This window comes from Cebus imitator, unplaced genomic scaffold (genome assembly GCF_001604975.1).
Source record: "Cebus imitator isolate Cc_AM_T3 unplaced genomic scaffold, Cebus_imitator-1.0 Scaffold1068, whole genome shotgun sequence".
In the NCBI taxonomy this organism is placed as follows: domain Eukaryota; kingdom Metazoa; phylum Chordata; class Mammalia; order Primates; family Cebidae; genus Cebus; species Cebus imitator.
In genome coordinates this window covers 51,616-68,887 of record NW_016108383.1, presented here as the reverse complement: position 1 = coordinate 68,887, position 17,272 = coordinate 51,616, and the positions used below count along the sequence as shown (strand labels likewise).

The following is a 17,272-nucleotide window of genomic DNA, read 5'->3' as shown; positions in this document are numbered from 1 at the left end:
GGGATAAGTTTTTTTTTTTTTTCTAGTTCCTCTAGTTTTGATATTAGATCATTGATTTGAGACCTCTCTAATTTCTTGATGTGCACATTTTGCACATAAACTTTTCTCTTAACACTGCTTTTGCTGAGTCCCATGGATTTTGTTTCTGTTTTTGTTTGTTTTGAAGAATTTTTGGATTTCTGTCTTCATTTCATTGCTTGCCCAGTTGTTCTTGAGTAATTTGTTTTTTTTTTTTGTTGTTTTTTGTTTTTTTGGGTGTTCTTAATATTCGTTTCTATTTTCATTCTACCGTGGTCCAAAAGTATGGTTGACATGATTTTGAGTTGTTTGGCTGTATTGAGCCTTGCTTTATGGCCAAGCATGTGCTCAATCTTAGAGTATGTCCCATGTGCAGATGAAAATAATATATATTCTGTGTTTGATGGGTAGAGCATTCTGTAGCTATCTATTATTTCTAATTGGTTAAGCGTTCAGTTTAAGTCTAGAATTCCTTTGTTAGTTTTCTGCCTCAATGATCTGTCTAATGCTATCACTGGGGCACTGAAGTCCCCAACCATGATTTTGTGGCTGCCTTTTTGTAGGTCTGAAGGAACTTGTTTTATGAATCTGGTGCTCCATTGTTAAATGCATATATATTTAGGGTAGTTAAGTCTTCCTATTGAATTGAACCCTTTATCATTATGTAGTGCCTTTGTCCTTTTATATTGTTGTTGGTGTAAAGTCTGTTTTATCTAAGAGTAGTGACCCCTGCTCTCTTCTGATTTCCATTTGCATGGTAGATCTTTCTCCATCCCTTTACTTTGAGCCTATGGGTGTCATTACAGGTAAGATGGATCTCTTGAAGGCGGCAAATGGATGGATCTTGTTTGTGTATCCATCCTGCCGCTCTGTGACTTTTAAGTGGGATTTTTTTGGCCACTTACATTCAAGGTTAGTTTTTTTACTTTTTTTCTTTTTGAGATGCTGCCTCACTCTGTAGTCCAAGCTGTGGTGTAATTTGGCTCACTGCAACCTCTGCCTACCAGGTTCAAGTGATTCTCCTCCCTCAGACTCCCAAGTAGCTGGAATTACAGGCACGTGCCACCAGGTTCAGCTAATTTTTTTGTTTTTAGTAGAGACAGGGTTTCACTATGTTGGCCAGGCTGGTCTCAAACTCCCAACCTCAGGTGATTTGTCCACCTCGGCCTCCCAAAAAAGTATTTATTTGGAAGGTCAGGACTCTGGCCTACACCCAGCCTCAAGGTTAGTACTGATATGTGAAGTTTTGTTCCCATCGTGAAGTTGTTAACTAGTTAACAACTAGTTGTTTTGTGGTTTCTATTAGTTGTTTTATAGGATCTGTGGGTTATGCACTTAAGTGTGTTTCTGTTGTTAATCACCTCACCAAACTTCTCTGCAAGGAAAAGCAGTACAAATACCAAATTTTCAAAAGTTAAATTTCTGTGATCAAGATTACATGCTTATGATGTTACCATAACAATTTGAAATAGTTGATTAAAACAACATAAATATATTACTAATTTGACAAGCAACTATTGACTATAAAAAGTAAAACTTTATTATAAAATAACCTTTAATTAGATAGTTGGGCCCTTCTGTTTTTAATTCATTAATATATTCAAGCATTAATATAATCCTAAAATGACACAGAGTTTAGCATGAATTCTATGTTCCATTTTTTTATAGATGTAAACTCTTAGAAATTCTATCACATAAATTAATAAATGGGAGTCGAGGGTTTTTTGTTGTTTTTTTTTTAAACAATGATGACTCTGAATTTTTTCTAAATATATGTCAAAATTTATACAGTGGTCAAGTATCAAGTATTTTTTCAAAAGTGTCAGAACATTGATAACTTTTGAAGCTAGATGATGGGCATGAAGGAATTCCTTATAAGTTCTCACTATCATTTTACATGCTTGACAATTTTCACAATATAATATTTTTAAATTTGTGATCTATTCATTGATAACTTTATTAGATTTTCTTTAAATTTTGTTGAAAGCCAAGAATTAGAAACCTACTGGCTTGCAATATGATTTATTACTTAGCCATTAGAATCATTTATTTTCCCAAGACAAAAAATCAATATTTCCAATTATCCTATTGTTCAGCATTCTTAAGATTTTTGTACCTCGGGGCAATTAACATACCATTTGGTCAGGTGAAAATTATGTGTTTCTTTTGTAAATTTGAACAAGGGCAATTATGAAAGGAAGAAGCAAAGGGAGCTACCTCTCATCATGGGGTTGTTCTGGGCAGATTAATTTTAGGGGACAGCACATTATGAAGGATGAAAATATTGTCGTTTCTTTAAACTCTCCTCCCCTGGAATGGCTTTAAGCCCCTGGGTCTTGGCATAATAATTTGAAGGCCGCTGGTCTAAGCTACATTTCTCTCTCTATCACATGCCACCTGTGTGGGGTTTGTTTGCATTAATATAGGAGCTTTGCTTTTGTAATTAGAAGGAGACTGAGATACTCTATTTGAGTGAAAAATCCTGGTGTTTCTCCTAAAGCAAACACTTCCACTGGATTTGATATCTTATGACTGAAGGGATAAGGGCTAAAAACTTTTCATGAGACTTTGTGAAATTCCCAGTAATAGGATGAACAAAGAAGGGCAGAAGCTAATATGGGACTCTGTCACCAGATGCTACAGACTTCGGGAGACCACAGGCACCAACAGAGCTCCTAGACTCAGATATGTCAAAAGAGGTCAAAGAGACAGAGTTAGAACCCACGTCAGAGCAGCTAGCTTTGGGAGCAACTAGAAATGTCATCTTAAGCAGGGTCATTGTAAGTTTTAACTTGTGTGGTAAGTGGGGCATGAGGATTTAGGCCATTGTCATTTTGTCATTATATACATTTTGCTTCATTTTGTAATCATAGCTTATTAATGCCTGGACTTAGAATTATTCTAAGAAAATGAGTTTCATCAAAAATGGAACTATATTGTAGTGTTTCTTGGAAATGTAAGAATTCTCAGGGGTCTCAGCACCCTTCTGGGGAAGGCTTTCTCTCAATGAGAAAAGCTCTAATTTTAATAGTTTTATATGTGGAGTCTTTACATAATATTTCATTTGGAAGAAGGGTTAGTTATATTTCTATTTCATTTATAAAAAAGAACATGAGTTTTGGAGTCAGGTCTCTGTGTCTAACCTTAGAGAAGTTATCTTAACTCTTTTGACCCTTGGTTTATCTGTAAAATGAAAACAGATACATATCTCCTTCAGTGCTGTCATCTATAGTTATTTTTTTAAAGTTTAACAAATTATAAGAAGTCAATTTAAAATATCCCCTTTTAGGTATAGATTAGTGTATTAGTCTGTTTGCATTGTTGTACAGAAATACCTCAGGCTGAGTAATTTATAGAGAAAAGAGAAGTATGGCACCAGCATCTACCCCTGGTGAGGACTCAGGAAGCTTACATGGCAGAAGGCAAAGAGGAGCCGACATGTCACATGGCAAGAGAGGGAGCAAGAGAGATGCCAGGCTCTTTTAAGCAACCAGCTCTCACATGAACTAAGAGCAAGAACTCACTCAGCACCAAGGTTATGGCACTAAGCCATTCACGAGGGATCCATCCCCATGATCATCAGACATATCCCACTAGGCACCACCTCCAAGGCTGCGGCTCACATTTCAACATGAGATAGAGGGGACAGAACATCCAAATCATATCAGTTAGCAATTATGAAACTACTTTACATGTATCTAGGGTTAAACAAATAAGGAAATATTTTTCAGATAATGAGTCAGATTTATCACTGTAAGAGAAAAGAAGTTACAAACCCTGTAGAAGTATCAGTGTGAACATATTGTTTAATAGATGATGGATGGATGGATGGACGGATGGATGGATACAGATGTATCTTTTCACATGATTTAATATTCATACATTTATTCCACAGCTCTGTCTGCTGAGACAGTCAAAAAGCAGTGACACTCCAGTAGCAATGAACACACCTAATGCACAGATCTTGGTTTCTGAATATGATTCTTCAATAAAAAGAACTGGGGTGCCTTGTAGAAGTGGTTCATTCCAGGGCTGAGGCAGGGACGATATAAGTCTGGAGAATCTTGTGGTGCCAGAAAGTAAGGAAGTACTAAGAAATGAAAATTGGGGTAGGGGGTGAGGCATATCAAAAGAACAGAAGAGCTCACCTAAAAGAGCCCCCTATGGCCAAATCTGGAACAATTTTAATAACAAAATAAATAACAATAGTACTGGATTAAAACTCAAAGAATAAAATGAATATGAAATCAAATGGACATAAAAAAGTGATTGTATAAATAAATAAAAGGGGGGAGAAAAGGCAACTCTTTCTTAAGGAAGCATTCCCATTACTACATATAGAAGGAATTATGGGTATAGAAATTCACCATTAGAACATAGAAGAAATGATTTCTAAGGCAAGATTTACTAATGGATGCTAAGATTAATGGGCACAAGTTTAAAATGAAAGAGAATATTTGCATAGTGTCAAAGTATCACCCCTCAAATATTTATACATTATAAAGGGAAAAGTAGTAATTTTACAGTGGAGAAACCTGGCAAACATCATCTTGGTCAAAACATTGTAGAGTGTTTAAAAATGAGTGGGGGTGTTTTTGTCTTAGTTTGTGGTGGGGTGGTGAATATTGCCAGCATTTAGTCTAAAAATGTCAAGGATGCAACATGTTCTACAAGTGGAACAGCGATGCATGATAAATTGTACTGCATTTTCACAATTCTCAGATGTGCAATCATGTAGATGGGACCCTTATGGAAGTAAAAGCCTTTTTATAGTCTATCAGTATCTGAGCCTACTCTGTTTTACATAAAAACAATGTATTTTTGCATGATGTTAAAATTCAATGAATTCAACTGCTATATAAATTAAGGAAAGTCCTACTTTGTTTACTAATAAAAAGTTGTTTGTTTCAGAAAATCACATCACTGATGGTAATTTTGAGTGCTTGTAACACCTTGGTCTACAGTCATTCTATGTTTAAGTGGAAGTATACAAGCACTTCAAGTTGTCTAGGATAGCTGTTCCTGAGCATTTACATGTTGACTTACATACTCTTTGACTATAAAGTACCCGCCTTCATTTCTTATTATATTACAAATAGGTATTATATTGAATTTGTTGAATACACACATGTATTCAACATGTTGGCAGATTGTCATCTCTGGATTCAGGATTATAGAAAAGGGGTAAGATATTTTTAAGGGTGATTTGATTAACAGGTGGTCCTGGGCCAACTGGATATCCAAATACAAAAGAGTGACATTTCTCTAAAGAAGTTACTCAAGTGAGCAACAGCATATGAAAAAGTGCTCAATATTATTCATTAGGAAAATTCATATCAAAATCACAGTGACATATCATTTCAAACCTATTAGGATAGCTATAGTTTTTTTTTCCATTTTTAAATTGCAGTAAAATACACACAGCATAAAATTTACCATCTAACCATTCTAAGTATATGATTCAGTATTATTCACTGCCATTAACATTATTGTACAACTATCACCACCATCCTTCTCTGGGATTCTTTTCATCTTTCAAAACTGAAACTCTATATACATTAATAATAACACCTAAATTTTCCCCTTCCCTCAGCCCCTGCAACCACTATTCTATCTTATGTCTCTATAAATTTGACTACTCTAGGTTCCTCGAATAAGTGGAATCATACTGTATTTGACTTTGTGCGATTGGCTTACTTCATTTAATGTAGTCCCTTTGTGGTTCATACATCCTGTAGCATGACCTTCCTTTTAAAGGCTGAAAAACATTCTGTTGTATGTATACACTCCATTTTCCTTATTTTTTACTCATCAGTGAATACTTGGGTTGCTTCTACCTTTTAGTTATTGTGAATAATATTGCTATAAACAAGGGTGTACACATACTTCGAGATCATACTTTTATATGCCCACAAGTGGATTTGCTAAATTTTATGATAATTCTTTAATTTTTTGAGGAGCCACCAAACTCTTTTCCACAGTGGCTGCATATTATAAATTCCCACTAACAACGTAGAAGTTTTTCAATTTCTTCACATCCTCACCAGCACTTGTTATTTTCTCCTTTTTTCTTTGATAATAGCTCTCTTTCCATTTATTAATGTTTTCTTTTATTTCTTCCAGCAATTTTTTTTTTGTAGTTTTCATTGTAGAAATCTTTCACTTCCTTGGTGAAGCTAATTCCTAAACATTTCCTCATGGGTGTGAGGTGGTATCTCACTATAGTTTTGATTTGTATTTCCCTAATGATTAGTGATATTGATTCAAATGCTTATTGGTCATTTGTATATCTTCTTTGGAGAAATGTCTATTAAAGCTCTTTGCTCATTTTTGTATTGGATTAGTTTTTCTATTGTTGAGTTGCAGTAGTTCTCTCTACATAGTCTTGATTTTAATCCCTTATCAGACATATTATTTGTAAATATTTTTTCCTTTCCTGTAAGTTGCATTTTTAGTTTTTCCGTTGTTGTTGAGACAGAGTCTCACTCTGTTGCCCAGGCTGGAGTGCAGTGGCATGATCTCGGTTCACTGCAGCCTCCGCCTCCCAGGTTCCAGCGATTCTCCTGCCTCAGCCTCCCTAGTACCTGGGATTACAAGCATCTCCACCATGCCTGACTAATTTTTGTATTTTTAGTAGAGATGAGGTTTCATCATGTTGGCCAGGCTAGACTCGAACTCCTGACCTCAGGCGATCTACCCACCTCAGCCTCCCAAAGTGCTGGGATTACAGGTATGAGCCACCACGCCTGGCCTGCCTTGTTACATTATTAAAGTATCTTTGAGAGCATAAAATTTTTAATTTTTATAAAACCCAACTTTCTGGGTTTTGTTTTTCCTTTTCATGCGTGTTATTTTGGTGTCATATCTAAACAATCACTGCCAAACCCAATGTCAGCAAGAATTTGTCCTATGTTTTCTAAGATATTTTGAATTGACAAACACAAATTTATATACTTATAGTGTACAGCATGATGTTTTGAAATATAAATACATTGTGGAATGGCTATCATGCTAATGTATGTTTTACCTCACATAGTTTTCTTATTTTGTGTGGTGAGAACACTTAATATCTACTCTTTTAGAAATGTTAAAGTATACATTTCATTGTTATTAATATAATCATCATGTTGTACAATAGATCTCTGGAATTTATCCGTCCTGTCTAATCAAAATGTGCTATTCTTTGACCAACATCTCCCCAACTCACACCCCTCCCACATATTGTAGTAACCACCATTCTACTCTACTTCTGTGAATTTGACTTCTAAGAGTTCTATAGTTTTATTGCCTGCTACAAGTTGGAATGATTTTATAGAAAATTTCGGAGAAGGAAGGGGGAGTTCTCATGTCAGAGTTGCCCTTTTTCATTGCAGGGTGTGATACAGAGATTACAAACACTGACTACAGCTTACAAGATACATGCTAAAATATTCTCCGTGTAAGGCAATCCGTAAAACTTCATGATTCAGAAGAAAATCAGCAAAACCTTATGATTTAGAAACAAGCTAGTGTCCTTTTCAATATGAGCAAGTTACATATTAAAAAGAAGGTCAACAGATTGAGCTACTCATAAGATTTGAGAGATTCACATTAAGATTCTTTACTCAGGGACAGGATGTAAGCCACAAATCATAAGATCTTCACAAATGGTTAATCTGAAAGCCTACCAAATGTGACCTGTAGGTTATTATGTGTATAAATGTTTATAATTATTCCATCATTTTGCTATATTTAACTGTTTATTAATATATGATGTCCTGCCTTATCTCTTGTGAATTTTTTAATTTAAAATCTATTTTATCAGATATTGCTATAGTCAATCCTGCTCCCTTTAGGTTACTATTAGCATGTAAGATTGTTTTATATTTTCTCATGTTCAACCTATTTGTGTCTTTGGATCTAAAGTAAGTCTCTTATAGACAACCCATAGTTGGTCATGGTTTTTAAGTCCATTTTGCTAACCTCTGTCTTCAGCTTACTGCAACCTCTGCCTCCCGAGTACAAGTGATTCTCCTGCCTCAGCCTCCCAAACAGCTGAGATTATGGGTGCCCACCACCACATCCAGCTAATTTTTGTATTTTTATAGAGATGGGGTTTCGTCATGTTGTCCAGGCTGGTCTTGAACTCCTAATCTCAAGTGATCCGCCTGCCTCAGCCTCTCAAAGTGCTGGGATTACAGGCGTGAGCCACCATGCCTGGCCCAGAGCAATAATTTTTTTTTAAATATATTAGCCTCTTAAATCATGTAAAAAAAAAAGAAAAGTAGAGTTATAAACTGGAGTTACAATACTCCAAGCTTTAAGCTACTGCCTAGTTTTAATTTCTACATACAGGATTCCCTTCAGAATTTGTCACAGGAAAGATCTAATGGTAATGAATTCCCTTCGATTTGGTTTATCTGAGAATGTCTTTATTTCTCCCTCACAGGACAGTTTTGCTAGATAAGGAATTTGGATCTAACAATTCTTTTACTTCAGCAATTTGACTGTATCATTTCACTCTCTTCTGGTCTCCAAAGCTACTGATGAGAAATCTGCTGATATTTTTATTGAGAGTCATTTGTAAGTGACAAGTTGCCTCTCTTATACTGCTCTAAGATTCTTTCTTTGTCTTTCAACAGTTTGATTATAACATTTCTTTGTGTGTATCTCTTGATTTTCATCCTATGTAGAGTTCATTGGGCTTCTCGGATGTTTACAAACTCACAAATCTGGGGAGTTATCAGCTATTATTTCTTCAAAGAGCATCTCTACCTCTTTCTTTCTATTTTATTCTTCTGAGACTTCCACAATGTTTGTATTGGTCCACCTGATGATGTCCCATAGATCTCTTAGGCTTCATTTTTCTTTAATCATTTTTCTTTCTGTTTTCAGATGTGATTATTTTGGTTTTCCTGTATTCCAGTTTACTGATTCTTCTTTTGGCCTGCAGAAATCTGCCTTCAAGTCCTTCTAGTGAATTTTTCATTTCAGTTATTATGTTTTCAGCTCCAGAAGTTTTTTTGGTTTCTCTTAAAATCTTTGTCTAGGAGACCTGTTATCTGCTCTTCCTACTGTGTGGTTTCTATTTGTTAATTTTTTTTTCCTTTGAATGGGCCATACTTTTCTGCTTTTTTGTTTGCCTTGTACTTTTTTGTTGAAAACTGAACATTTGAATTTAATAAAGCAGTAACTCTGGAAATCAGATTCCCCCACTTCCACAGTGTTTGCTATTTTGTTTGATTGCTTGTTTCTGTTTTTGAAATGTAGTGGCCTGTCTGTGCTGGGAATCACTTTGAGGTGAAAACTTAAGATCTTCAGGTTTTTTGAGCCTGTGCCTCTCCCTGGAAATGTGCAGCAACTTTCTAAATCCCCATATATGTGGTTGCTTTTGAATGTTCTAAATACTTGGCTCCCAAGTGGAAAGAAAAAAAAAGGAAAGAAAGAAAGATGGGAAAACACACTGGCCCTTTAAATCCACAGCAAGTTGCTTCAGCTAGTGGGGAAGTTTGTGCAGTAATAAAAGTGTAAGGATATGCAATAATGACTGCCCACTTCTGTACCTATAGCTCCATGCCCAGTAGCAGCAATCAGCAGTCAGAGCATGGATCCCTGATATTTGAAGGACAACATAGCCTTTATGCCCACTATGGCCCCCACAAGCCGCATGCAAGCTGCTCCTGGAACCTGTGCACAGCTGCCTGCCACAAGGCTTGGGAGCGGGAATGGAAACACTGGAACACTCACACATTGCTGGTGGGTATGTAAAATGGTGCAACCCCTGTGAAAAACATATGCCCAAAAGAATCAGAAACATGTACAAAAAAATTCTTGTACATAGATGTTTATAATAGCACTATTTACAATAGCCCGAAGTAGAAGTAACAAATGTCCCTGACTAGATAAATGGATAAATGAATTGTGGTACATACATATGATAAAACATTATTTAGCCATAAAACAAAATGAAGTACTTATACATGTTACCATATGGATGGATGTCAAAAAGTTATGTTAAGTGAGAGAAGCCAGGCACAAAAGGTCCCATGTAGTATAATTCAATTTTTATGAAATATACAATATATGCAAATCCATTGAGACAGAAAGCAAGTTAATGGTTGCCAGAAGCTGGGGGGAGAGAGCAACGTGAAATACCAGTAAAGGGTATGAAGTTTTAGTTTTGAGTGATAAAAATATTTTAGAACCATATAGAGGTGGCAGTTGCACAATACTGTGTGTGATTATGCCAAATGCCACTGAAATGCTCCTGACTGGAAATGATGTCTGGAAGTCAAGTGAGAACTCAGCTAAATTCTTGAGCTAATTAGTGGTCATGGAAAATGTCCTTACATGAGAAATAAATAAACCCTGTCGGCGGATCATTTATATCACAGCTGGTACCCGTCACAGCACTCACAGGTCATCGTGCCTCAGCCTGGCTTGTGAAGACCACCTGGCTCTTCCACAATGACTAGATAAGGCCTTACTTAGTAGGTTCTGCCCTGGCTGCTGATGCTGAACAAGATAGTAAATGGATGCTCCAAGCTAACATATCCTGACATCAGTCCCAGAAACATCACTCTCCATAGCTCTTCATGATAACTTCATTCACAATCATTCCAAGAGCAGAATAGATTGACTGGTCGGAATGGGTCCCTGGAATGCATGATACTGAGGATTATGCAACAGCAGCTGGGCTGACTCTTGTGGCTATGCCCATGTGCTTGCAGGAGCAAAGCCAAATAGCCATAATCTTTGATCATCACATTTGCAGTATCTCTGATGTGGCGTGTATCACTTCCAGCCAGCACATTGTGAATGGCTGAAATGATACAAACAAATGTTGAAAACTACTCTCATTATTTTCTTAACATAGCGAGAGGCTGAAACATTGTCCTTTTATTTCTCTTCTCTCTGTCATCAGCTTTCTTTGCCACCTAAAAAAAAAATGGAGGTACCCCAGCACTACTTACAGCTGCTTGTTTCAGATTAGAGCAGAAGGGAGAATGTTCACTTGTCATCTCCATGCTTATATCACAAGCTCCAGGAACAGCTTCTGTGCTCCTGCTTCTTGCCACAGACACACCATGAGAGGGATCTCAGGGAGAGAATCAGTGCACCAACCAAAAAGATGAGGCAGCAGAGAATGGCCCAGGTAAAGAGTGAAGTTGCCTGAGGTTCTAGAGACATACTCCTCCTGCAAGCTTTTTGCATCAGCAGAGAAGACTTTCCTCTTTGTGCTCTGCAAAGACGGAGGAGGATACCACTCTGCTAGGTAGACCGATGCTACTATTCCCTGCTTTCGGCAGACCCAAGTCTTACTGAGCTGCAAAACTAGATGAGAGTTAAGAGAGCAGATTGGATTGAAGATGTATATGTACATATGGTATGCCAATACATGAAAGTGGTCTGACATAACGCACACTAAACTGTTCTAAGTAGCTATTTCTTGGGAAAGTAAAGGGAATGATGAGAAGGAGAAAATTTCACTTTTTATTCTCTACGCTTATATATTGTTCAAGTTTTTTACAATGTGGATGTACTCATGTATTTATTGTGAAAATCTGTTCAGAATAGTTCTTTTTAAGCAAGTGTTACCTTTTTAATATGCAACCAATTACTGAAGGATAGAAAACATAGTAGATCTATTAATAAATTCCAAATGACTATCCCAAGAACCACTATGTAACTCTAGGTGAATTACCTTTAAAAAACAAAGAAAGAAACAAAATAAGTGAAGATGAGTCTCTTAAAAATTATTAAGTATGTTAATCAGCAACAGAACCAGACAGTAGAATTAAACATTCCCCCACTTTAAGATAAATGTATGAAAATATCACAGGAGAAGGAGGGAAGGCTATGGTTAAGAATCTAGTCATTTGTCTTATCCCTGGATCTGAACCCAGGGACACATCTAGATTAGAAGATGCCAGGCTTGGAGGATGTTCCTAAAGGCAAGGACCAGATACATTCAAACAGAAATGAACCATGTTCACTGAGCAGCAACTGAAAGACCTGAACATCTTATTCGATGAGAATCCATACCCAAACTCCAGCCTTCAGAAAAAAATGGCCTCAAAAATAAATGCACCCCCTACAGTACTGCAGGTCTGGCTCAAGAACTGCAGAGCAAAACTCAAGAAAGCCAAATGCAAGCATCTTCAGCAAAAATGAGAAACTCCACAACTGCCAATACCGGAGGGTGGAGTCACCACCAGTGCCAGCTGGAGAAATGCAGACATGCTACCCAGATTGCCCAGCATTGCTCATCCAATCGGCCTGGTGTACACGGGTCATCAGGTACCCTCATTCCATCTTATCACGTATCCCAACTTCAAGGTCCATGCAAATGAGTTCCTTGGCCACAGAATGGTCCCTTTTGGCTGCTGCCAAGATCCTAACATATACTTTCTCTACCCCATTGTGGAATCCCAAGTTTATGCTCCAAGCTTCATTTCTGCTTCTTCTGCCTGCTCATCTCCACAAAGTTGAGAGAGATGATAAATACAAAAAGTCACATGCTGAAAAAAAATTCTAGTCATTTCCCTCCATAATATTTTAGCCTTACTGCATGAAATAGAATGAGCACTTGAAAACAGCTGCATTCCTAGCATGGGTCTGTATCTGGTCTAAACTCAGACACAGACCCTTAAAGTGAGGTCAGGACATCCTGGGCTCTGACTGCTGTGGCAGAAGTGACATTGGTCTTTTTGAGAGTATCATGCATATAAATAAAAGGACACATTAAAAGGAACCTTGGCAACTACACAATAATGACATCTGTAAGAGCTATCTAGGGTTTAGAGCCATCGATGTGAACATGTGTTTGACCTAAGTTATCTCATTTGGTCCTGATAGTATCACTGTGAAGGGAGGGTAATTGCACTCATTTTACCGAATCTTCAACCAAGACTCTAAGATGTTAGAACTTGAAGAGATCTCGGAGATACAGAAGATACGGTGCTTTAAAAAAAAAAAAAAATGAGTACAGATAAGGAACCTAAGCCCTAGAGACATGAAGTGATTTGTCCGCTACTGGATGATAATGGAACCCAGACCTTTGACTCTTATCTCTTTCACTCCCTAATACCAATATATGGATTGGTAAATACTTTGCCTTTAATCTTCTCTCTCACACAAACTTGGGTCAGGGACCATGGGAAATTCTGTTTTTTCTTGACTAGTTCAGATAGAACAACAGTCACACATGTCACCAAGCCCAGCCTTACTTAATAAGCATAACTCCCAAATCATCATTTAATTGGTCACAAGTCTACAGCTGCCTCAGAGCACACGCCTCATCCACCTCTCACTCCAACTAGTTCTTTCAAGAAATAATAAAATTATTTCTGCAGAGTCCTGCTCTGTCACCCAGCCTGGAGTGCAGTGGCGTGATCTCAGCTCAAGCAATTTTCCTGCCTCAGCCTCCTGAGTAGCTGGAACTATAGGTGCACACCACCATGCCTGGCTACTTTTTTGTATTTTTAGTAGAGAAGGGTTTTCACCATGCTGGCCAGGGGAGGTCTCAAACTCCTGACCTCATGATCCGCCTGCCTTGGCTTCCCAAAGTGCTGGGATTACAGGCGAGAGCCACCAGGCCTGGCCTCTTTGACATTCTTGAACGATGCTGACTTTTTATAATTATGAAGAGAGATGACACCTTCTGAAACATTAGCTTGATTCAAGTTATATGAATTCATCACTTGAAATATGGATTCACTACATCAGATTGTGTATCTATTAATCAGAAATATTTCATCTCTGTAATCAGCAGCAAGGTTTTGTCATTGCTGTTATCACTGCTGCATGCGCTGGTCTAGCATAAATTCCAAATCACCCAGCACTATGTCAGCATTGGCATCCGTGTTACTCAGAGTCATTATGGCTGTGGAGTAAATATGAGTTTTGGTAGCTATTGTTGGGGGTTATTGATGATGAGATGATAAAAGATGGGACAGAAGTGAGAAATGGAGTCTCTGATAAATGAGAGGGCTGTGTCAATTAGGGATCTTAGATCAATGCTGGATTTTGACAGAATAGAAATTAGAGTTTCTTCAGGAAAAGCTGAAGAACAAAACTTACAAACTGGGTAGAAAGCAGGGATGTTAAATAGCAGCCAGAGTACAGCTAAACCTTGCCACAAGGGGAATATGGCGAGGACACTCCCATCACCATCACCAAACACTGGCCACCACTAGTGCATTTCTCCTCGTACCCCGGATGGTGCCATCATACTTCTCTCACTGCTGAGCTGCCCACGCCTGCCCCACAATGGGCTCCCTAAAGTTCCTGTTTATCGGATCACAAGCTCCCAATCTGCAGTCCAGGGAGGAGTTTCTGATTAGAAGTGCCTAAGATGGATGCCTTCTCCCTAGCAGCAAGACCCAGGCAACTAAGAGAAGTACCTGACAGCAGGAAGCAGGCTCTGCTTCCCAGTAATTGGCATTTCTGGGCATTTCTCAAATGTGGGAAGGGACTGCAGACATCTAAAACAGATGTATGCTAAATACCCATGTAGTACTCCCTTTAGATGCCCAACATACATATAGATTTATATTTAGGAGGGGAGGAAGTAAGAGGTGGCTCTATTTCAACCATGTAACCATCTTCCCTACCACCCAAAATATGTTTACTCTCTTCTCCAAAATAAGATGACTTAAGTATAATTGGTTAATAAATTTAGTTCCAGATCCTGGAGTTCTGGGTAATATTCTTTTCCCACTAATTTTGTCTTGTTACCATCTCAATATTTTATAACAGACAGAGTAAACTTCAAAGTTAAAATTACCAATATATCCCTTATAAAATAGTAGGATAGAAAGAGTGGAAATAAAAAAAACGAGTAATTCAAATATATGAATATGTATGTTCTTCAGCAAGAAAAAAAAATTAAGTCAGTGCCACCAACCTCATTTCTGTCCTACCTGCAAAGTCGTGTTTGTTCACTATGACTTCTCTCCTCTATTCTACCAATTTCATTTTCCCCATTGTGTTTGGCCAAAACCTCAGCCAGATGGGATTCTTTATTACGTATAATGACCTCATTATGTAAGAAGTCTGAGCTGTAGGTATTCTACATAGATTGGGTTGTTGTCAAAACCTATTAATTGACTTAGTATAATAGGAGGTAACATAGAGGATCCCCTGGACTTCCATTCAAAGTCTGTACCACTGAGAGTATCAACTCTATTTCCTCTTGACAATCAGAATCGATCACCTCAACCAACACCAAAGCCTCATCTCTTTTTTGTTGCTCATTTGCTCATTGGCAGGAGGAGCCTGAAATGATTAGGTGACAGCTTCAATTTCCAAGTCAATGGAGTTACTGCTGTGCTCCCTAGTGGACATATTCTTCAAATCAAAGGGAATGTGTCCTTGAGCCCCTGTAAAATCTCCATCCCTGTCATCATGTCCTCTTTGTTCAGGAATCTATTGAGAAAGTACTAGAAATATTAGGGGATGTACCTGACTGACATTCACAGAGCCAGTCGCTTTGCCTTCCTGATTAAGAGCATCCTCCACATTTGAGGCCTTTGGGGAGGAGGGGCTACAAGCAGGGGGAGGAGAGGAAGGAGAGAAATTACAAAACAAATACTGTATAGCTTTCAACCAACTAGAGAACCAGACTTGGAAAACGGGCAGAAACAAAGAAGGCAGGAGCAATCAGCATCACACATTTTCCTCCTCCCACCTTCTCCCAGGAAGAGTTCAGCGAGGACACCATTCCTGTCCACCACTGTCTATCAGCAATGGATGAGAGACGCCACAGCTGCACCACTGCCTCCAGGGACTGGAAACACAGAATTGTGCTGGCTGCGGCCAATTTTTGCCCCCAGAAAAACATTCTGTATGGCCCCGGCTTCTTCGTCTACCTCTTAATCCAAGATCTAAGGCTGATGCTTCTCATTGGCAAATCAATACTAGCTCCCATGCCCAGGCTCAGGCTACATGGGCAAGTAAAAGGCAGAGGTAAGACTTTCAGCCTCCATAAGAGTAAGCTAGGTTTACTCACAATCAGGAATTAAAAGACAGGGAACTTTCAAACATAAGAAGAGGATCAAATGCTAGATAAATGCAAAAAACAGACAAATGTGTACTACAAAGTGGGGGGAGGGTAGGGAGTCACCTGATTTATTGTATTGGAGAAGCCAAAGATCACATAAACTAGATCTAGAACTGAATATTGTAGGTATTTTGTGGCTCATGAGTCTGCATTCACATCAGCTGATGTTATCCCCAGGGAGAGAAAAAAAATAGATGCAGAATTGTTATTTTTCAAACTGTCAATATTTTTACTTTGTGGTGGTCACAATTTCAATTATATAATTCAGAGCTTTCCATGTTGTTTATCATTTGATGACAAAAATGGGATATTCTGGCCATCATGCTTGGTTTTTATTTCTCAGTCTGAAAGATAAATGTATGTTTGATTTTAGGTGATTGATCTGGTGTTTCCCTTCTTGTGTCTTTTTCGCTCTTGCTTCTTACATACTATATTATTTCAGCAAGTAAGGATTATTTCTAAAATTTATTGTTTCCATATTCTTAAAAACTGTATATGATTTAGTTTCTAGTTATGAAGAAGTTGAGTATCTCCTCACGAATATGCATATATCATTGTAGCTGGTTCAGAGGACCAGCCTCTCATTTATCTTACTGACAGCCAATGCTCCTCATGGACAAATCTTCCCCAGACCTTTCTTATTTCTGAACAAAGAATATTTGAAGTGTTGTTTGCTCGAAGTCTACTTTTCATTAAGAAAAAATAAAAAATACACTGACTTCTTAGTTTTCCATCTCTGATATTTCTTGTTTTTCCTTTAGTGTCATTAGGCTTGCTCTCAAAATCCTCTGTGCACACATCCAGTTTTCTCGTTACAATATCTTGCATTTATATTATGTTTCACAATATTTCAATTAAAGATAAAAAAGCAAGATTGAATCACTTGTTCTAGACCATGCCACTAGCATGTGGTGGAATCAAGATTCAAATGCTGGTTTACTTACTCACTCCACGTCCCTGCTCCTCTGAGTCCAGTTAGCCTGACATATAGTAAGTGCTCAATACATGTTTGTTGGATACAAGAATAACCTGGAAATTACACAGAAATGCATCAAAATATATTTTATCTTCTGCGGGTAATCTTTGGTTATACAAGTCTGGGATATTTAAATCATTGATTAAAAATTGCTTTTGAGGCCGGGCGCGGTGGCTCAAGCCTGTAATCCCAGCACTTTGGGAGGCCGAGGCGGGTGGATCACGAGGTCAAGAGAT

General features: G+C 37.9%; 1 pseudogene; it reads left to right on the top strand.

The window, feature by feature from the left end:
• The first annotated feature begins 11,923 nt into the window (after positions 1-11,923).
• LOC108298742 lies at positions 11,924-12,498 on the top strand (annotated as a pseudogene).
• The last annotated feature ends 4,774 nt before the right edge of the window (positions 12,499-17,272 follow it).